This window comes from Triticum dicoccoides, chromosome 4B, assembly GCF_002162155.2.
Source record: "Triticum dicoccoides isolate Atlit2015 ecotype Zavitan chromosome 4B, WEW_v2.0, whole genome shotgun sequence".
NCBI lineage: Eukaryota > Viridiplantae > Streptophyta > Magnoliopsida > Poales > Poaceae > Triticum > Triticum dicoccoides.
The window spans coordinates 542,155,307-542,178,254 of NC_041387.1; positions in this window are offsets into that span (position 1 = coordinate 542,155,307).

Sequence of the window (22,948 nt, forward strand, 5' to 3'; positions counted from 1 at the left end):
CACAGGCACCAGGCCTTTTCCAAAGTGGCAAGCTTCACAGGAATTGGCCTTCTTCATAGGCACCGAGCCTTTTCCAAAACGAAAAACTTCACAGGGATTGGCCTCTTCACAGGCACCGGGCCTTTTCCAAAGCGGCAAGCTTCACAAGCATTGGCCTTCTTCACAGGCACGGGCCTTTTCCAAAGCGGAAAGCTTCACAGGCATTGGCCTTCTTCACAGGCACCGGGCCTTTTCCAAAACGACAAACTTCACAGGCATTGGCCTTCTTCATAGGCACCGGGCCTTTTCCATAGGCACTGGGCCTCGCTCAAGGGTAGAACCTCTGGAGGTGTTGAATGTTCCATGAATTCGGGATGGGCACCCCCTCCTGGGTGTCCAAGCGCGCGGAGCCGGGCCAGGAAACATGAACAACCTTGAACGGGCCCTTCCCACATGGGAGATAGCTTGTGCAACTCTTCCCTGGAGAGGACCCGCCTGAGCACGAGGTCCCCTACCTCAAGGGTCCTGGGGTGGATGCTGCGGCAGTGGTACCGTCACAATGCATGTTGATATCTTGCCGCTCGCAGTGCGGACTCCCGACGGTGTTCCTCCCCCAGCACGAGAGCCATCCTTTGCACGGTGTCCTGTTGCGATTCATCGAACGCCAGGACCCGCGGAGCGACGCTTGACTTTGTGAGGGAGGACGGCTTTAGCTTCGTAGACGAGGAAGAATGGAGTTTCTCGAGTTGACTTGGTTGCGGTCGTGCTGATAGACCAGAGCACAGACTGGAGCTCATCGTACCAGCCCCTGCCGCAGGCCACCAGCTTCCTCTTGAAGGTCCTGGTCTTGAGGCCCTTCAGTACCTCCACGTTGGCTCGCTCTGCCTGGTCGTTGCTTCGAGGATGTGCCACTGAAGCGTAGCATATCTGCGTTCCAAGATTAGCACAGTATGTTTTAAAGAGGTTGCTGGTGAACTGCGAACCGTTGTTGGTGATGATGCGGTTAGGCACCCCGAATCGGCTCACGAGGCCCTTGATGAACTTGATTGCGGAGCCTGCTGGGATGGTGCGGACAGCTTCCACCTCAGCCCACTTGGTGAATTTGTCGATGGCGATGTAGAGGTAGCGATAGCCCCCTGGCACCTGAGGAAACCGGCCCAGAATGTCCAGCCCCCAAACCGCAAATGACCATGAGAGAGGTATGGTCTGCAGGCCCTGAGCCGGCTGATAGATTTCCTTGGCGTGGAATTGGCAGGCTTCATAGGCCTTCACCAGCTCGACGGCGTCGTTGAGTGCTGTGGGCCAGTAGATCCCGCTACAGAACACCTTGCCGATGAGTGTTCGCGATGATGAGTGGTGCCCACAGTCTCCATCGTGTATGTCTGCCAACAACTCCTTCCCTTGCTCCCTGGAAATGCAACGTAGGGACACATCGTCCGGCCTCTTTCGGTAAAGCTCTCCATCTTGAATGCAGTACGCCGTGGATTGCCGTGCCATGTTTTCTGTGTCCTCCTCCTTCTCCAGCAGGGTCCCTTCCGTCAAGTAGCTCTTGAGCTCCACGGTCCAACATCCCTCCTGAGGCTCCAGCGCCAGGAGCAAGCGTGCTCCCGAGGTCGGTCCACAGGCCGGGGCTCCCGAGGCAGGTGGCTGGGGGAGCTCCACTTGAGGTTGCGCTCCGCCCGACGGTGGTGGCATCGCCGAGGGCTTAAAGAGCATCTCTTCGAAGACTCCGGGCTCCTAAGGCAGCCGTCTGGATGCCCTCTTTGCGATGTCGTCAGCTTCCTGGTTGGTGTCGCGCGACACATGCTGCAACTCCAAGCCCTAAAACTGCTTCTCAATTTTGTGAACCTCTGCTAGATAAGCCTCCATGTGCTCATATCTCGGCTCATACACCTTGTTGGAGCAATTGACGAGGAGTTGGGAATCGCCCTTGATGACGAGGCGGTTTACCCCCAGGACCACCGCCGCCTTTAGGTCTGCTATCAGCCCCTCGTATTCCGCTATATTGTTGGACACCTTTTCCCCATGCTGGAAGCAGAGTTGCACGGTGTAGTAGAGCTTGTCCTGAGTGGGGGATATGAGCACTGCTCTGGCCCCCGTGCCATGCCGCGAGAAAGCTCCATCAAAGTACATAACCCAGCCGTCCGGCGCTTCACTTCCCAGGGAAAGCGAATGGTCCTTGCCTGCCTCGAGCCCTGGCGCCTCTGTCCATTCTACTACAAAATCTGCAAGGGCAGCTCCCTTAACGACCCTAGTCATGCTGAACTGCAGCTGAAATGCTTGTAGCTCTATGTTCCATTTGGCGACCCTTCCTGCCGAGTTGGGACTCCTGAGCACCCTTTCCAATGGGTATGCTGAGACGACCTTGATCGGATGACCCTGGAAGTAGTGATGCAGCTTCCGCGAGGCCACTAACAGCGCAAGTAGGAGCTTCTGAGGCATGGGGTACCGCGCCCTAGCATCCCTCAGCACCGTGCTGACGAAATACACTGGATGTTTGACAAGGGCAGGTGCAGCGACGGAGTTAGCATCCTCTGGGGGGTCGAGCGTTTCCTGAGGTGCGGGATGTTGGGGAACGTAGCAGAAATTCAAAATTTTCCTACGAGTCACCAAGATCTATCTATGGAGAGACTAGCAACGAGGGGAAGGAGAGTGCACCTACATACCCTTGTAGATCGCTAAGCGGAAGCGTTCAAGAGAACGGGGTTGAAGGAGTCGTACTCGTCGTGATCCAAATCACCGGTGATCCTAGTGTCGGACAGACGGCACCTCCGCGTTCAACACACGTGCAGCCCAGTGACGTCTCTCATGCCTTGATCCAGCAAGGAGAGAGGGAGAGATTGAGGAAGACTCCATCCAGCAGCAACACAACGGCATGGTGGTGACGGAGGAGCGTGGCAATCCTGCACAGCTTCGCCAAGCACTGCTGGAGAGGAGGAGAAAGAGAGGTAGGGCTGCTCCAACAGGAGAAGAACTTCGTGTGTTGGGCTGCCCCTTTGCCTCCACTATATATAGAGGGAGAGGGAGGGCTGCGCCCCCACCTAGGGTTCCCTCCCTAGGGGTGGCGGCATCCCCAATCCCCATCTGGGGTGGCGGCCAAGTGGGGGGGGGAGAGGGAGGCGCACCAGGCATGGGCCTTTAGGGCCCATCTGCCCTAGGGTTTGCCCCCTCTTCTCTCTAGGCGCATGGGCCTTGGTGGGGAGGTGCCCTAGCCCACCTAGGGGCTGGTCCCTTCTCACACTTGGCCCATGTATGCCTCCGGGGCCCGTGTCCCCTCCCCGTGGACCCCCGGACCCCTCTGGTGGTCCCTGTACACTACTGGTGATGCCCGGAACACTTCCGGTGGCCAAAACCATACTTCCAATATATCAATCTTTACCTCCGGACCATTCCAGAACTCCTCGTGACGTCTGGGATCTCATCCGGGACTCCTAACAACATTCGGTAACCACATACATCTATTCCCTATAACCCTAGCATCATCAAACCTTAAGTGTGTAGACCCTACGGGTTCGGGAACCATGCATACATGACCGAGACGTTCTCCGGTCAATAGCCAACAGCGGGATATGGATACCCATGTTGGCTCCCACATGTTCCACGATGATCTCATCTAATGAACCACGATGTCAAGGACTCAATCAATCCCGTATACAATTCCCTTTGTCTAGCGGTATTGTACTTGCCTGAGATTCGATCGTCGGTATCCCGATACCTTGTTCAATCTCGTTACTGGCAAGTCTCTTTACTCGTTCCATAACACATTATCCCATGATCAACCCCTTGGTCACATTGTGCACATTATGATGATGTCCTACCATGTGGGCCCAGAGATACCTCTTCGTTACACGGAGTGACAAATCCCAGTCTCGATTCGTGCCAACCCAACAGACACTTTCGGAGATACCCGTAGTGCACCTTTATAGCCACCCAGTTATGTTGTGACGTTTGGTACACCCAAAGCATTCCTACGATATCTGGGAGTTGCACAATCTCATGGTCTAAGGAAATGATACTTGACATTAGAAAAGCTTTAGCATACGAACTACACGATCTTTGTGCTAGTCTTAGGATTGGGTCTTGTCCATCACATAATTCTCCTAATGATGTGATCCCGTTATCAACGACATCCAATGTCCATGGTCAGGAAACCGTAACCATCTATTGATCAACGAGCTAGTCAATTAGAGGCTTACTAGGGACATGGTGTTGTCTATGTACCCACACATGTATCTGAGTTTCCTATCAATACAATTATAGCATGGATAATAAATGATTATCATGAACAAGGAAATATAATAATAATAACTAATTTATTATTGCCTCTAGGGCATATTTCGAATAGTCTCCCACTTGCACTAGAGTCAATAATCTAGTTCACATCGCCATGTGATTAACATTGACAGGTCACATCGCCATGTGGCCAACATCCAAAGAGTTTACTAGTGTCACTAAACTAGTTCACATCACCATGTGATTAAGACTCAATGAGTTCTGGGGTTTGATCATGTTTTGCTTGTGAGAGAGGTTTTAGTCAACGGGTCTGCAACATTCAGATCAGTATGTATTTCGCAATTCTCTATGTCATATTGTAAATGCTGTCCACGCTCCCCTTGGAGCTTTTACAAATGGTTGCTCCACTATACGTATCCGGTTTGCTACTCAGAGCCATTCGGATAGGTGTTAAAGCTTGCATCAACGTAACCCTTTACGCCGAAGTCTTTATCACCTCCATAATCGAGAAACATGTCCTTATTTACTCCAAGGAAAAAATTTGACTGTTGTCCTATGATCCATTCCTGGATCATTCTTGTACCCCTTAACTGACTCATGACAAGGCACACTTCCAGTGCGGTACACAGCATAGCATACTATAGAGCCTACGTCTGAAGCATAGGGGATGACCTTCGTCCTTTCTCTCTCTTCTGCCGTGGTTGAGCTTTAACTCTTAACTTCATACCTTACAACTCAGGCAAGAACTCCTTCTTTGACTGATCCATCTTGAACACCTTCAAGATCATGTCAAGGTATGTGCTCATTTGAAAGTACCATTTAGCGTTTTTGATCTATCCTCATAGATCTTGATGTTCAATGTTCAAGCAGCTTAATCTAGGTTTTCTATTGAAAACACCTTTCAAACAACCCTATATGCTTTCCATAAATTCTACATCATTTCTGATCAACAATATGTCAAAAACATATACTTATCAGAAATTCTACAGTGCTCCCACTCACATCTTTGGAAATACAAGTTTCTCATAAACTTTGTACAAACCCAAAATCTTTGATCATCTCATCAAAGCGTACATTCCAACTCCGAGATGCTTACTCCAGTCCTTAGAAGGATTGCTGGAGCTTTGAATATTTGCTAGCGTTCTTTAGGATTGACAAAACCTTCTGGTTGTATCACATACAACCTTTCCTCAAGGATATCATCGAGGAAACAATGATTTGACATCCTATCTGCAAGATTTCATAAATCATGCAGTAATTGCTAATATAATCCCAACAGACTCTTAGCATCGCTACGAGTGCGAAAGTCTCATTGTAGTCAACTCCTTAAACTTGTCGGAAAACATCTTAATGACAAGTCGAGCTTTCTTAATGGTGATACTTACCATCATTATCTGTCTTCCTTTTAAAATCCATCTGTACCCAACGGCCTTATGACCATCAAGTATTTCTTCCAAAGTCATGGATCCTTTCTCGGAATTTTTTATGGCCTCGAGCCATTTGTTGGAATCCGGGGCCACCATCGCTTCTCCATAGCTCGTAGGTTCATTGTTGTCGAGCAACATGACCTCAAAGACAGGATTACCGTACCACTCCGAAATAGTACGCGTCCTTGTCGACCTATGAGGTTCTGTAGTGACTTGATCCGAAGTTTCATGATCACTATCATAAGCTTCTACTTCAATTGGTGTAGGTGCCACAAGAGCAACTTCCTGTGCCCTTCTACACACTAATTGTAGTGACGGTTCCATAACCATATCAAGTCTCCACCATCCTCCCACTCAATTTTTGAGACAAACTTTTCCTCGAGAAATGACCCGATTCAAGAAACAATCCCTATTGCTTTCGGATATGAATTAGGAGGTATACCCAACTGTTCTTGAGTGTCCTATGAAGATGCATTTTATCCACTTTGGGTTCGAGCTTATCAACCTGAAACTTTTTCACATAAGCGCCGCAGCCCCAAACTTTTAAGAAACGACAACTTAGGTTTCTCCAAACCATAGTTCAAATGGTGTCGTCTCAACAGAATTACGTGGTGCCCTTTTAAAGTGAGTGCAGTTGTCTCTAATGCCTAACCCATGAACGATAGTGGTAATTCGATAAGAGACATCATGGTACGCACCATATATATCCAATAGGGTGCAACTATTGTGTTCGGACACACCATCACACTATGGTGTTCCAGGCGGTATTAATTGTGAAACAATTTCCACAATGTCTTAATTGCATGCCAAAGCTCATAACTCAGATACTGATCTCTATGATCATATCATAGACATTTGATCCTCTTGTCACGATGACCTTGAACTTCACTCTGAAATTACTTGAACCATTCAACAATTCAGACTTGTGTTTCATCAAGTAAATATACTCAGTATATACTCAAATCATCCGTGAAGTAAGAACATAACGATATCCACTACGTTCCTCGGCACTCATTGGACTACACACATCAAAATGTATTACTTCCAACAAGTTGCTTTCTTGTTCCATTTTACTGAAAACGAGGCTTTCAGTCATCTTGCCCATGTGGTATGATTTGCATGTCTCAAGTGATTCAAAATCAAGTGAGTCCAAACGATCCATCTGCATGGAGTTTCTTCATGCGTACATACCAATAGACATGGTTCGCATGCCTCAAACTTTTCAAAAACGAGTGAGTCCAAAGATCTATCAATATGGAGCTTCTTCATGCATTTTATTCCAATATGACTTACATGGCAGTGCCACAAGTAGGTGGTACTATCATTACTATCTTATATCTTTTGTCATGAACATGTGTATTATTACGATCGAGATTCAATAAACCATTCATTTTAGGTGTAAGACCATTGAAGGTATTATTCAAATAAACAGAGGAACCATTATTCTCCTCAAATGAATAACCGTATTGCAATAGACATAATCCAATCATGTCTATGCTCAACGCAAACACCAAATAACAATTATTTAGGTTGAACACCAATCTCGATGGTAGAGGGAGCGTGTGATGCTTGATCACATCAACCTTGGAAACACTTCCAACACATATCGTCAGCTCACCTTTAGCTAGTCTTCGTTTATTCCGTAGCTTTTATTTCGAGTTACTAACACTTAGCAACCGAACCGGTATCTAATACCCTGGTGCTACTAGGAGTACTAGTAAAGTACACATTAACATAATGTATATCCAATATACTTCCGTCGACCTTGCCTGCCTTCTTATCTACCAAGTATCTAGGGTGGCTCTGCTTTAGTGTCCGTTCCTCTCATTACAGAAGCACTTAGTCTCGGGTTTGAGTTCAACCTTGGGTTTTCACTAGAGCAGCAACTATTTTGCCGTTTCATGAAGTATCCCTTCTTGCCCTTGCCCTTCTAGAAACTAGTGGTTTTACCAACCATCAACAATTGATGCTCCTTCTTGATTTCTACTTTCGCGGTGTCAAATATCGCGAATATCTCAAGGCTCATCATATCTATCCCTGAGATGTTATAGTTCATCACGAAGCTCTAGCAGCTTGGTGGCAATGACTTTGGAGAAACATCACTATCTCATCTGGAAGATCAACTCCCACTCGATTCAAGTGATTGTTGTACTCAGACAATCTTAGCACAAGCTCAACGGTTGAGCTTTTCTCCCTTAGTTTGCAGGCTAAGAAAATCGTCGGAGGTCGTATACCTCTTGACATGGGCACGAGCCTGAAATCCCAATTTTAGCCCTCGAAACATCTCACATGTTCCGCGATGTTTCGAAAACGTCTTTGGTGCATCATCTCTAAACCGTTTAACTCAACTATCATGTAGTTATCAAAACATGTATGTCAAATGTTCGCAACATCCATAGACGACGTTCGAGGTTCAGCACACCGAGCGGTGCATTAAGGACATAAGCCTTCTACAAAGCAATGAGGACAATCCTCAGTTTACGGACCCAGTCCGCATAATTGCTACTATCAACTTTCAACTAAATTTTCTCTAGGAACATATCTAAAACAGTAGAACTAAAGCGCGAGCTACGACATAATTTGCAAGAATCTTTTGACTATGTTCAGGATAATTAAGTTCATCTTATGAACTCCCACTCAGATAGACATCCCTCTAGTCATCTAAGTGATTACATGATCCGAGTCAACTAGGTCGTGTCCGATCATCACGTGAGACGGACTAGTCATCATCGGTGAACATCTTCATGTTGATCGTATCTACCATACGACTCATGCTCGTCCTTTCGGTATCTTGTGTTCCGAGGCCATGTCTGTACATGCTAGGCTCGTCAAGTCAACCTAAGTGTTTCGCGTGTGTAAATCTGGCTTACACCCATTGTATGTGGACGTTAGAATCTATCACACCCAATCATCACATGGTGCTTCGAAACAACGAACTTTCGCAATGGTGCACAGTTAGGGGGAACACTTTCTTGAAATTTTAATGCGGGATCATCTTATTTACTACAGTCGTTCTAAGCAAATAAGATGCATAAACATGATAAACATCACATGCAATCAAAATAGTGACATGATATGGCCAATATCATTTTGCTCCTTTTTGATCTCCATCTTCGGGGCTCCATGATCATCATCGTCACCGGCATGACACCATGATCTCCATTATCATGATCTCCATCATCGTGTCTCCATGAAGTTGTCTCGCCAACTCATTACTTCTACTACTATGGCTACCGGTTAGCAATAAAGTAAAGTAATTACATGGCGTTGTTCAATGACACGTAGGTCATACAATAAATAAAGACAACTCCTATGGCTCCTACCGGTTGTCATACTCATCGACATGCAAGTCGTGATTCCTATTACAAGAACATGATCAATCTCATACATCACATATCATTCATTACAATCTTTTTGGCCATATCACATCACATAGCATACCCTGCAAAAACAAGTTAGACATCCTCTAATTGTTGTTTGCATGTTTTACGTGGCTGCTATGGGTTTCTAGCAAAAACGTTTCTTACCGACGCAAAACATCAACGTGATATGTCAATTGCTATTTACCCTTCATAAGGACCCTTTTCATCGAATCCAATCTGACTAAAGTGGGAGAGACTGGCACCCGCTAGCCACCTTATGCAACAAGTGCATGTCAGTCGGTGGAACTTGTCTCACGTAAGTGTACGTGCAAGGTCGGTCCGGGCCGCTTCATCCCACAATACCGTTGAAACAAGATTGGACTAGTAATGGTAAGCATATTGAACAAAATCAATGCCCACAACAACTTTGTGTTCTACTCGTGCATAGAATCTACGCAATAGACCTAGCTCATGATGCCACTATTGGGGAACGTAGCAACAATTCAAAATTTTCCTACGAGTCACCAAGATCTATCTATGGAGAGACTAGCAACGAGGGGAAGGAGAGTGCATCTACATACCCTTGTAGATCGCTAAGCGAAAGCGTTCAAGAGAACAGGGTTGAAGGAGTCGTACTCGTCGTGATCCAAATCACCGGAGATCCTAGTGCCGGACGGACGGCACCTCCGCGTTCAACACACGTGCAGCCCAGTGACGTCTCCCATACCTTGATCCAGCAAGGAGAGAGGGAGAGGTTGAGGAAGACTCCATCCAGCAGCAGCACAACGACATGGTGGTGATGGAGGAGCGTGGAAATCCTGCAGGGCTTCGCCAAGCACTACGGGAGAGGAGGAGAAAGAGAGGTAGGGCTGCGCCAACAGGAGAAGAACTTCGTGTGTTGGGCTGCCCCTTTGCCTCCAGTATATATACGGGGAGAGGGAGGGCTGCGCACCCACCTAGGGTTCCCTCCCTAGGGGTGGCGGCAGCCCCAATCCCCATTTGGGGTGGTGGCCAAGTGGGGGGGAAAGGGAGGCGCACCAGGCATGGGCCTTTAGGGCCCATCTTCTCTAGGGTTTGCCCCCTCTTCTCTCTAGGCGCATGGGCCTTGGTGGGGAGGCGCCCCAGCCCACCTAGGGGCTGGTCCCTTCTCACACTTGGCCCATGTATGCCTCCGGGGCCGGTGGCCCCTCCCGGTCGACCCCCGGACCCCTCCGGTGGTCCCGGTACACTACCGGTGATGCCCGGAACACTTCCGGTGGCCAAAACCATACTTCCTATATATCAATCTTTACCTCCGGACCATTCCGGAACTCCTCATGACGTCCGGGATCTCATCTAGGACTCCGAACAACATTCAGTAACCACATACATATATTCCCTATAACCCAAGCGTCATCGAACCTTAAGTGTGTAGACCCTACGGGTTCAGGAACCATGCAGACATGACCGAGACGTTCTCCGGTCAATAACCAACAGCGGGATCTGGATACCCATGTTGGCTCCCACATGTTCCACGATGATCTTATCAGATGAACCACGATGTCAAGGAATCAATCAATCCCGTATACAATTCCCTTTGTCTAGCGGTATTGTACTTGCCCGAGATTCGATCGTCGGTATCCCGATACCTTGTTCAATCTTGTTACCAGCAAGTCTCTTTACTCATTCGTAACACATCATCCCGTGGTCAACCCCTTGGTCACATTGTGCATATTATGATGATGTCCTACCGAGTGGGCCCAGAGATACCTCTTCGTTACACGGAGTGACAAATCCCAGTATCGATTCGTGCCAACCCAACAGACACTTTCGGAGATACCCGTAGTGCACCTTTATAGCCACCCAATTACATTGTGACGTTTGGTACACCCAAAGCATTCCTACGGTATCCGGGAGTTGCACAATCTCATGGTCTAAGGAAATGATACTTGACACTAGAAAAGCCTTAGCATACGAACTACACGATCTTTGTGCTAGGCTTAGGATTGGGTCTTATCCATCACATCATTCTCCTAATGATGTGATCCCGTTATCAACGACATCCAATGTCCATGGTCAGGAAACCGTAACCATCTATTGATCAACGAGCTAGTCAATTAGAGGCTTACTAGGGACATGGTGTTGTCTATCTACCCACACATGTATCTGAGTTTCCTATCAATACAATTATAGCATGGATAATAAACGATTATCATGAACAAGGAAATAATAATAATAACTAATTTATTATTGCCTCTAGGGCATATTTCCAACACGGGAGCCCCCAGCTCTTGACAAACCTGCGGAGCCCCCTCAGCCTCGAGCACGTCCCCTTGTGGAGGTTGGCTTGTATCTGCTGCAGGCGTGACCCCCGAGGGGCCTTCCTGCCCTGGGGTTGCCGCAGCTAGTGCAGTCTTGGTCCGGCGCTCCTCCCAAATGGCCACCAGTGCGGCACTGGCAGAGTATGGTGTGGCGGTGAGATAAAGCAGCGAGGGCTCCTATGAGCGTGGCGCTATCATCATAGGAGGGCTGGCCAGGTACCTCTTGAGGTCTTGGAACGCTTCATCGGCCTCCGGAGTCCATTCAAACAGGCCCTTCTTCTTCATCAGCTTGAAGAAGGGCAGAGCGCGTTCCCCTAGCTTGGAGATGAAACGCCCTAGCGCAGTTACCCGCCCGGCAAGCTTCTGCATTTCCCTGAGAGTTTGCGGTGGGCTCATGTCTTCAATTGCCTTGACCTTCTCTGGGTTAGCCTCGATCCCTCTGTGCGACACGAGGAAACCCAAGAGCTTTCTAGTGGGTACACCGAACACGCACTTCTCTGGGTTGAGCCGCAAATCCACTTCACGCAGGCTCGCGAAGGTTTCTTCCAGGTCTTGTATCAGGGTCTTCGCCTCCCGATACTTTACCACTATGTCGTCGACATATGCCTCAGCGTTCCTCCCAAGCTGCCGGTCTAACGTGATGTGCATCAGCCGCTGGAAGGTTGCGCCCATGTTGCGCAATCCAAACGGCATGCAGGTGTAGCAGTACACCCAGCATGGCGTCAGAAAAGCCGTCTTCTCCACATCTTCGACTTCCATTTTGATTTGATGATAGCCTGAGAAGGCATCCAAAAAGCACAACAGGTCGCACTCAGCAGTAGAGTTGACAATTTGGTCGATGTGGGGGAGTGGGAACGGATCCTGCGGGCAGGCTTTGTTGAGGTTGGTAAAATCGACGCACATGCACTCCTTCCCCCCTTTCTTTGGCACAACGACCGGGTTCGCCAGCCACTCCGGGTATCGAACCTCGCGAATGACTCCCGTGGCCTCCAACTTGCGGGTTTCCTGGACAATGAAAGCTTGCTTCTCGATGGACTGCTGCCTCGCCTTTTGCTTTATGGGGCGTAAGTTGGGGCATACGTTCAGGTGGTGCTCGATCACCTGCCTGGGGACTCCCGCCAGTTGCTTGGGCTCCCATGTGAACACCTCCTTGTTCGCGCGCAAGAACTTCACCAGGGTCTCCTCTTGCTTGGGATCCAGATTGGCGCCTATGGTGAAGGTGGCTCTGGAGGACCCGTCCTCGTCGACTGGTATTTGCTTGGTTTCTGCCTTGTCTTGGGTGAACAACTGCTTCTTCTTGGTGGGCGCAGCGCCCTTAGCCTTGAGGGGGTCGGCACTGGCGGGCTGCACCGCTGTGGCAGTCTTGAAGGCAAGCTTGAGTGCAGGCAGAGCATCCTTTGCATCTCCAGCTATGGTGAGGACACCGTTGCTCCCGGGCATTTTCATCAGATTGTAAGCCGGGCGGGTTGCTGCCATGAACTGGGCCAAAGCCGGGTAGCCGAGGATGGCGTTGTATGGGAGGCCGATGCTGGTGACGTTGAAGTCGACCAGCTCCGTGCGGAAGTTGGCTTGGGTGCGGAACATTACCGGGAGGCGGATCTGCCCCAGGGAGCCGGCGGGGCTGCCCCCGACGCCCAAAAAGGGCTGGCTAGGTCGGAGTCGCTCTAGCGGCACGTGGAGGAGGCTGAAGGCCTCGATCGAGAGCACATTGAGGCCAGCCCCGCCGTCGATGAGGGTCCTGGTGATGGACACCTGGCAGATAGTAGGAGTACATAGCATTGGGAGCGCGCCTGTGCAAGCGGTGTTGGCAGGGTGATCATCCAAGCTGAAGGTCAAGTCGGCCTTGGGAGACGCTCATCCTGGAGGTGCTGAGTGGCGAGTCTGGGCGGCGCCGACCTGACGGATGAACGGCTTGATGTGGCGACGCGTGGGTGATGCCTGCGAGCCCCCTAGGAGCGCCGCGATGACCGGGAGCATCGGGGCCGCGTGGCGGGCGAGGAAGAGGCAGCACAGTTCCTCCCAGGAGCCCACTGAAGATGCTGGCAGATGGAGCAACCACATGCACGGGACGCTGGTGAGCGTCATGGGCAGCCAGTTGGCCATGACCTGGCCATCGCCTCCGGCCTTGAGGACGGCCTCCTCATATGCCAATAAGAAGGCTAGTGGATCTGTCGTGCTGTCATAGCGCGGCGGCACCTCCGGCTTGAACTTGCTCGGCCACCGCACCTGTCGCAAGGCGGGGGTCAAAGCCTGGAGCCCCGGGGGCCCAGGGCTGGCCTCCGCGGCCAGAGCAGGTGGCGCATTGCCGGCCATGCGGGCGAAGCGGAAGGTTGATGGAGGACGGCAGCTGACAGGAAGAGCTCTGGCGCACCCCTACCTGGCGCGCCAAATGTCGGATTGCGGGTTCCGGCAGACCCTTGAGGTTCGAACTCTGGGGTGCGCGTGATGATCTCTCCTCTACAAACTCACGTCTCGTCGCCTCGCAAAGGATCTAGGCTACACGATGAACAACACAAGAGACGCAAGGTTTATACTAGTTCGAGCCACCGTTGTGGTGTAATAGCCTACTCTAGTTTGTCGTGTTGTAGATTGCCTCTGGGGCTGATGATGAACAGTACAAGCGAAGAACAGCCTCGCGAGGGATGTTCTTGTGGTGGTGTTGTCCCTTTGGAGTGATCGATTCCAGATGCCTTTATACTATGGTGGCTAGCCCTGTATATAGAGTGAGAGGCCCTGGTCCTCTTCCCAAATATTGAGTGGGAAGGGCGCCAGCAATTGGCCATTTTGAAGGGGAACCTCTAGTACACTTATCCTGATTAAAGTTGGTCCTCGCCTGCCAAAGACTCTGACGATGATGCCGTCCTGGGCTCCACGGTGACCTCCATCCTGCCATTCCGTTGGTCTTGGTCTTGTTGCACCGAAATGGTAGCCTTTGCCTGATGCCTTGGCCTGTGCTTGCTCCCTTTGCACCAAAGGGGAAACATGGGCACTGCATAGGCCGGCGCCCGCCTGGCGCCTGCCTAGCTTCGATCGTCATGGCTTGCGTCACAGGCACCTCACGAGGTACCCCTGCCTTGATCTCCGCCTCCTCGCGAGCCAGCCTGACGAGGCTTCCCCTGAGGAAGCTTCTTGTCGTCCACCCCGCGAGGCTTGGCCCCTCGCGAGGGTCTTGAGCTTGAGCTGATGAAGATGGGCCGCACCGGGCCATTGCTTGAGCCACGCCGCAGGCCGCAGGCAGGCAAGTCTAGGGACCCCCGTTCCCAGAACGCCAGCAGCGGCCACTATGCGCCCGTGGGCATGTGGCGGTTTTGCATTGGTGAGTGTTAGTGAGGAAGCGGATGGAGGGGGAGAGGGGTCTAGAGGAATGACAACGACGAGAGGAAGACAATGGACATGGTCACGCACGCGAAGACGATGAGGGGGAGAGGTGCTAAAGCACAAACAGTGCTCTGGACACAACCACAATGCATAGAGCGCGTGCACAGGCGTGCCAGCTATGCGGTCACCATCTGACATGGCATGGGGAGAGCTATAGGGGATGCCAAACTTTGTCTAGTGGCTAGTCCTTCCAGGGTGGAGCGTTAATGCAGCTATGGCTTGATATGAGGCACTCTGGTTAGGAAGCAGTGATCATCTAAACTTTACTGCAGTAAACTTGGTCGTGCACTGGTGATCAACAAAAAATTGATTGGAGTCAAAGGTGTTTTCTGGGATCATTATCTTAGGAAGGACTATCATCCTGGGGAATTTGAGAAGAAATGGACCAAGGATTAATATGGTTGCTTTGCAACTGACCAAAATGGTCCAGAAATGAGATTTGGATGATGCACTCACATGGTGAGGCTACTTGAGCTGAAATTTTGCAAGGCTTGATTATTTGGACATATAGAATGCTGTAAAAATTTCATACCAAATGGACAAGCCAAAATGGTACTTGCTTCACAAACATCATCTCTATCCAGGAACTTGGAATAATTTTGGTAATCAAATGGCTCAATGAAATGATCTCAAATTTGGTGGAGAGATGTTTTATGGGTGGGAGCATGATCTGGCAATTAATCAGAATTTTTTAAGCAATATAAAATACACTTGCTTCACAACCTAAAAATGTAAACAGAATCAAAGAATTTCTCGTGCTCACATAGATGGTTGGATGGGGCTGAAATTTGGAGGAGTGGGTTAATATGAGCACATGAAGGAGTGTGCCAAATTTCATCGCTTTTGGATACTCCTAGCTAGTACTTCCTTCACAAAGCCTTCTGTCTGACAGAAACTTCAAAAAAATCACTGAGGGAAGTTGGCTAGGCAAATGAAATTGAATTTTGGCAGAGGCAATCTTTTGGATGAAATATCATGCCCTAGAAGTTTGGGAGCAATCAAGAAAGTATAGGTGGCACTTCCTTCACAGTAAGCCACACTGGAAAGAAATGAAGAATAATTATTGGGGAATTATTCTTGGGCTAGGACAGGAAAGTTTGGGCATATTTGATCGACATATGACCCAAAGGAATTATGAGAATTATTCAGGAATTTTTGGATGGACAGAAATATAGGTTGTTTCACAACCTAGGGCACTTGAGGTCATTCCTTTAATAGAAAAGGAATATTCCCTAGAAAAATAATTGTGGGGTTTGTGTAACGCCCTCGATGCGGCTATAGCTCCCACGTGTCGAGGCACGACTTAGAGGCATAACCGCATTGAAAGCAATGTCGCAAGTCAGGCAATCATTACAACATCCCATGTAATATATAATAAAAGGGGGAGATAACATAGTTGGCTTACACTCGCCACGTCACATCAGAGTACATAAATAACATCCATCAAACAAACACTCATGGCCCGACTACGGCGCCAAAATAGAAAAGAACCCAACGTGCGACAAGGTCCTGAATCGATAACCCCAACTAGGCACCACTACTGATCATCCGGAAAAGATACGTAGTATCGCTGAGAGTCCTCGTCGAACTCCCACTTGAGCTCGTAATCGTCAACTGGAGCAGAAACACCTGGACCTGCATCTGGAGTTGTAGTATCTGTGAGCCACAGGGACTCAACAATCTCACACCCACGCGATCAAAACTATTTAAGCTCATAGGAATGGATAAGGCAAATATATGTGGAGCTGCAGCAAGCGACTAGCATATGTGGTGGCTAACTTATACGCAAAAGAGAGCGAGAAGAGAAGGCGAAGCACGAGCGAGAAGCTAAAGGAACAACCTGCACAAGCATAACTCCAACACCGTGTCCACTTCCCGGACTCCACCGAGAAGGGGCCATCACGGTAACACACACGGTTGATTCATTTTAATTAAGTTAAGTTAAAGTTATCTACAACCGGACATTAACAAATTCCCATCTTCCCATAACCGCGGGCACGGCTTTCGAAAGATCAATCCCTGCAGGGGGGTCCCAACTTAGCCCATAACAAGCTCTCACGGTCAACGAAGGAATAGACCTCCACCCAAGACACACCGATCAGACTCGGTATCTTGGTACAACAAGATGATTCGACAGGTTAAAACAAGTCCAGCAACACCGCCCGAATGTGCCGACAAATCCCGATAGGAGCTGCACATATCTCTTTCTCAGGGCACGCTCGGATAGGTCAAGCTACGAGTAAAACCAACCCTCGAGTTTCCCCGAGGTGGCCCCGCAGGCTACCTGGTTCGGACCAACACTCAGAGGAGCACTGGCCCGGGGGGGTTAAAATAAGATGACCCTCGGGCTCCGGAAACCCAAGGGAAAAAGAGGCTAGGTGGCAAATGGTAAAACCAATGTTGGGCATTGCTGGAAAAGCTTTAATCAAGGCGAACTATCAAGGGGTTCCCATTATAGCCCAACCGCGTAAGGGACGCACAATCCGGGAACATAACACCGATATGACGGAAACTAGGGCGGCAAGAGTGGAACAAAACACTAGGCGAGAGGCCGAGCCTTCCACCCTTTACCAAGTATATAGATGCATTAAGATAACATAGCAATATAATGATATCCCAACAAGTAAAATAAATGTTCCAACAAGGAACGGCTCCAACCTTCACCTGCAACTAACAACGCTATAAGAAGGGCTGAGCAAAGCGGTAACATAGCCAATCAACGGTTTGCTAGGACAATGGTGGGTTAGAGGTTCAACATGGCAATTGGGAGGCTGACAAGCAAATGGTAGGCATCGTAGCAGTGGCAAAGCAAAAGAGCGAGCAATCTAGCATAGCAAAGATAGTAGTGATTTCGAGGGTATGATCATCTTGCCTGCACAGTTGTCAGAGTTGACTGGATCCTCACAAGCAAACTCAACGGGCTCCTCGGTAGAGAACTCGTCTCCCGGCTCTACCCAACAAGACAAACAAGCAACAAGGATACAATCAACCACGGGCAAGACCAAGCAATATGATGAAATGACGATATGCTATGCGGGATGCGATGCGGGATGCAAAATGCAAGATATGACAGGAAATGCATGAACCTGGCATCAACTTGGAAAACCAAGTGTGCCACTGGATAGAGGGGATGAAATCGCTTGAAAACGATATAAAGATCATAGGAATCGGAGCTACGGTTTGGAAATGGCAAGTGTTTTAATATATGACACCGGTCTGCGATTTACAGCAAGTAGGCATCTAAATGCAACGCGATGAACATGCTACAACCACCAAACATGAAAACAAAATACATGGCAGTGATGTACACAAGATGGTTGACAAAACACTAGCACTGAGCCATAGGCAAATTCATCCATTAAGAGGTTCAAACAAGCATGGCTAAAACGCAAATGCAAAACAGATTCCAGACTTAGTGAAATTAACACTAGTCTGAAATTTCAGATCACGATGCTCTCTTCGGAGCAGCAAAACAACATGATAGAAAACCTGAACATGACAAGTAAGAACATGGCATGGAGCTACTCAACAAGCTTAACAAAACACCCAAAGTGACCTGGGGCCAAAAGGGTTCACAAAATACTCTACCGAGCTCACGAACATAGCTCGAACACAATCAGTTTTCAGACTTAGTGAAAACTGAGACACGCTGAAATATAACTCACGAAGGCATGTAAACGAGCTCGATGCACTCACTACGTTGCAAGTCATGGCAAGGAAAGCATATAACCAGCAAGAAGGCACAATGTTCTAGGTACACATGGCAACAACGAAGGCATAGCATGCATGGAACACTAACGGTAGCATCGGCAAAATCGCAAACAAGTTGACGATCTGCCCAGATTAACAACGAAGCAAAAGTTGAGCTCGATTGTGTCAACCTAGAGCACTCTACATATGCAAACAAAGACATGGATGGATAGAGCATAACTTAAATATCAAAACTCCCTTACTGATCATCCTCAAAAGAGGCACGGATCACTAGGAAACAAGCTGGACATATGGCATCATGAACTAAAATATCCCAGACTTAGTGAAAATCACTAAGTCCCTGAAATCTGCATTCTCAGGTACCTCTCTTCGCAAGCTTGCACAAGACAACACACACATCCTAAAAATGCATGGGTGACACCTCTGGAAAGAAGACAAAATGCTTAACAATTCATCCCAAAGGGGCACAGGCATATCATGCACGAATTAAACATAGCAAAAATGACAAAAGTGCATGATGAACTAACGGATCTGCAATTTAACTCACGAAGCCTCCTTCTAACAGCATTTTGGGGATCAAGATGACCTCAAATGCAAATGATGCAATATAATGAAATGATGCACATGTCGAGGCGAAGATTTTGATATATCATATGTCCAAAACGAAGCTACGGATGTGGAGATACGGGTCCTCGAACAGGAGCATATGGAGTAAAAATCTAGGGACTTAGTGAAAAAAAACTACCCCAGGATCCAGATCTAGGGTTCGGGCACGCGGCCCGAGACAGCGGCGGATCTCGCCGGGATTCCTGTAGACGACGGCGGCGGCCGGAGAGGAAGTAACCGGAGCGGGGAGGGGGGCCGGACGGCGAGGAGGAAGCGGCGCGGCGGGCGGTCGCCGGAGCCGGGAGCTCCTCTCCCTGGCGCGGGCGCCGGCGAGGGCTTGGGGCGGCGGGGCGAGGTGCTCCGGGCGGCGGCCGGCAATGGCGCCACGGCGGCCGGAGCGGGCGAGCGTCGCCGGGCTCGGGGGCGGCGACTGGAGGAGGAGGCGGGCGGCGTAGCGGGCCGGGAGGGCCCCGCACGGGCCTCGCGGGCCCGCGGGCGGCGGCGAACTGGGGACCGGCCCCGGGACACGTGGCGGCGGCGGATTCGTCCCGCGGAGCCAGGCGGACACGTCCGGCGCGCGATTTTTGTCCGGCGGCGGCGGGAGGAGTTGGATCTAGGGTTAGGGGGGAGAAGAACCGTGGATTTCGGAGGGGGTGTATATATAGGCATAAGTGGAGCTAGGAGAGTCCAAATGAGGTGCGGTTTTCGCCCACACGATCGTGATCGAACGACCGAGACGATGGAGCAGAGTTTGGTGGGTTTTGGGCCAAATTTGGAGGGGTGTTGGGCTGCAACACACACGAGGCCTTTTCGGTCCCTCGGTTAACCGTTGGAGTTTCAAACGAAGTCCAAATGATACGAAACTTGACAGGTGGTCTACCGGTAGTAAACCAAGGCCGCTTGGCAAGTCTCGGTCCAATCCGGAAATGTTTAAACCCCACACACAAAAGAAGACTAGAAATGACCACCGGAGGAGGACGAAGCGCCGGAATGCAAAACGGACAACGGGGAAAAAGCTCGAATGCATGAGATGAACATGTATGCAAATGCAATGCACGTGATGACATGATAAGAGATGCACGAAAAAGAAAAACAACACACAGAGACAAAGACGCAAACCCGAGAAATAAATATAACTTAGCGCCGGAGACGGCAAGAGTTGGATACAAATATGGAAAGTATATCTGGGGCGTTACAACACTCCACCACTACGAAAAGATCTCGTCCCGAGATCTAGGACTGAAAGAACTCCGGGTACTCAGAACGGAGGTGATCCTCGCGTTCCCAGGTAGCTTCACGGTCGGAATGGTGAGACCACTTGACTTTGAGGAATTTGATTGACTTGTTGCGAGTCTTGCGTTCAGTCTCTTGAAGAATAGCAACTGGGTGCTCACGATAGGAGAGATCTTCTTGGAGCTCAATGTCCTCGAAGTTGACGGTGCGGTCAGGAGTCTTGAAGCACTTTCGAAGCTGAGAGACATGGAACACATCATGAACATTTGCAAAGTTCGAAGGAAGCTCGAGTTGATAGGCGAGGTCGCCTCTCTTGCTGACAATCTTGAAAGGTCCCACGTATCTAGGGGCAAGCTTCCCTTTGATACCGAAGCGACGAGTACCTTTCATAGGAGAGACGCGGAGGTAAACGTGATCTCCGATCTCGAAAGCCAGATCACGGTGCTTACTATCATAGTAGCTCTTCTGGCGGGACTGGGCTGCTTTGAGGTTATCACGAATGACTTTGCACATTTCTTCTGCCTCTGTGATTAGGTCATTGCCCAGCAGCTGATGTTCACCGGTTTCAGACCAGTTGAGAGGGGTACGGCACTTCCTGCCATATAGAATTTCAAAAGGGGCTTTGCCCGAACTTGCTTGAAAGCTGTTGTTGTATGAGAATTCAGCATAAGGAAGACAGTCCTCCCACTTCATGCCGAAGGAGATCACACAAGCCCTGAGCATATCTTCAAGAATCTGATTGACACGCTCGACTTGACCGCTCGTTTGAGGATGGAAAGCTGTGCTGAAGCGGATGTTGGTGCCCATGGCCTTCTGAAAAGAATCCCAAAACTTGGAGGTAAAGATGCTACCACGGTCTGAAGATATCACTTGAGGAATACCGTGCAGAGAGACAATGCGAGAGGTATAGAGTTCCGCCAATTGAGCTGCAGTGATTGACTCTTTGATAGGCAGAAAGTGAGCCACTTTGGTGAGCTTGTCGATGACGACGAATATAACATCATTGCCACGCTTGGACTTTGGAAATCCAGTCACGAAGTCCATTTCAATGTGGTCAAACTTCCATTCTGGAATGGCAAGAGGTTGGAGGAGACCTGCTGGCCTTTGGTGTTCTGCCTTCACTCTTCTGCAGACATCACACTCGTTCACGAATTGAGCGATCTCGCGCTTCATTCGAGTCCACCAATAAGCTTGCTTGAGATCCTGATACATCTTCGTACTACCAGGGTGGATGGAGAGGAGAGAGTTGTGAGCCTCGTTCATGATCACCTTACGAAGTTCACCTTTGGGCACAACAATTCGATCCTCGAAGAAGAGAGTGTCCTTGTCATCAAGTCGGTAGCACTTGTACTTGGACTGACTCTTTGCAATACCAATCTTCACCTTTTTCACCATAGCATCAAGAAGTTGGGCTTGGCGAATCTGTTCTTCCAAGGTAGGAGAAACTTGAAGGTTGGCGAGGAAACCTTGAGCAACAACTTGCAGATTAAGCTTGCGGAAAGCTTCACAAAGCTCGGGTTGATAAGGCTTGAGAATCAGACTGTTGCAATATGCTTTTCTACTCAACGCGTCAGCAATCACATTAGCCTTGCCTGGAGTATACTCGATACTCGGATTGTACTCTTGAATCATTTCGACCCATCGAGTCTGCCTGAGGTTGAGATTAGGCTGAGTGAAGATGTACTTGAGACTCTTGTGATCAGTGAAAATATCCACTTTCCTTCCCAATAGAAGATGTCTCCAAGTCAACAAAGCGTGCACAACTGCCGCCAACTCGAGATCATGAGTGGGGTAGTTCTTCTCATTAGGCTTCAACTGGCGAGAGGTATAAGCAACAACTTTCTTCTCTTGCATCAGTACAGCACTGAGACCTTGGAGAGAGGCATCACAAAAGACCTCGTACGGCTTGGTTTCATCAGGCGGAGTCAGAACTGGAGCAGAGATCAATTTCTCTTTCAAAGTATTGAAAGCAATATCACACTCCGGAGACCAAATGTACTTGACGTGCTTCTGAAGAAGATTTGAGAGAGGCTTGGCGATCTTAGAAAAGTTTTCAACGAATCTTCTGCAATAGCTTGCGAGACCGAGGAAACTGCGGAGTTGCTTCACGTTCTGAGGAGGTTCCCAATTCACAATTGCAGACACCTTCTCAGGATTCACGGAAATGCCCTTGGCAGAGATGATATGACCAAGATAAAGAACCTCATCGAGCCAAAATTCACACTTGGAGAACTTGGCGTAGAACTGATGTTCTCTGAGCTTGTCAAGTACCAAACGCAAGTGCTTGGCATGATCTTTCTTGTTCTTCGAGAAAACCAGAATGTCTTCGAGATAGACCAAAACGAATTCATTGGTGTAGGGGTTGAAGATGAAGTTCATCATGCGAGAGAACGTCGGAGGAGCGTTGGCGAGGCCAAAAGACATGACGGTGTATTCATATGAACCAAAGCTTGTTCTGAACGCCGTCTTGGGAATATCTTGCTCACGAATACGAATCTGATGATAACCCATACGGAGATCAAGCTTGGAGAATACTTGAGCACCCTTGAGTTGTTCGAACAGCTCATTGATGTTGGGAAGTGGGTATTTGTTCTTGATGGTCTTCTTGTTTACTGGACGGTAATCAACACAAAGTCGACTCGATCCATCCTTCTTCTTCACAAAAAGAACACCACAACCCCACGGAGAAGTACTAGGCCGAATGAGACCCAATCTTTCT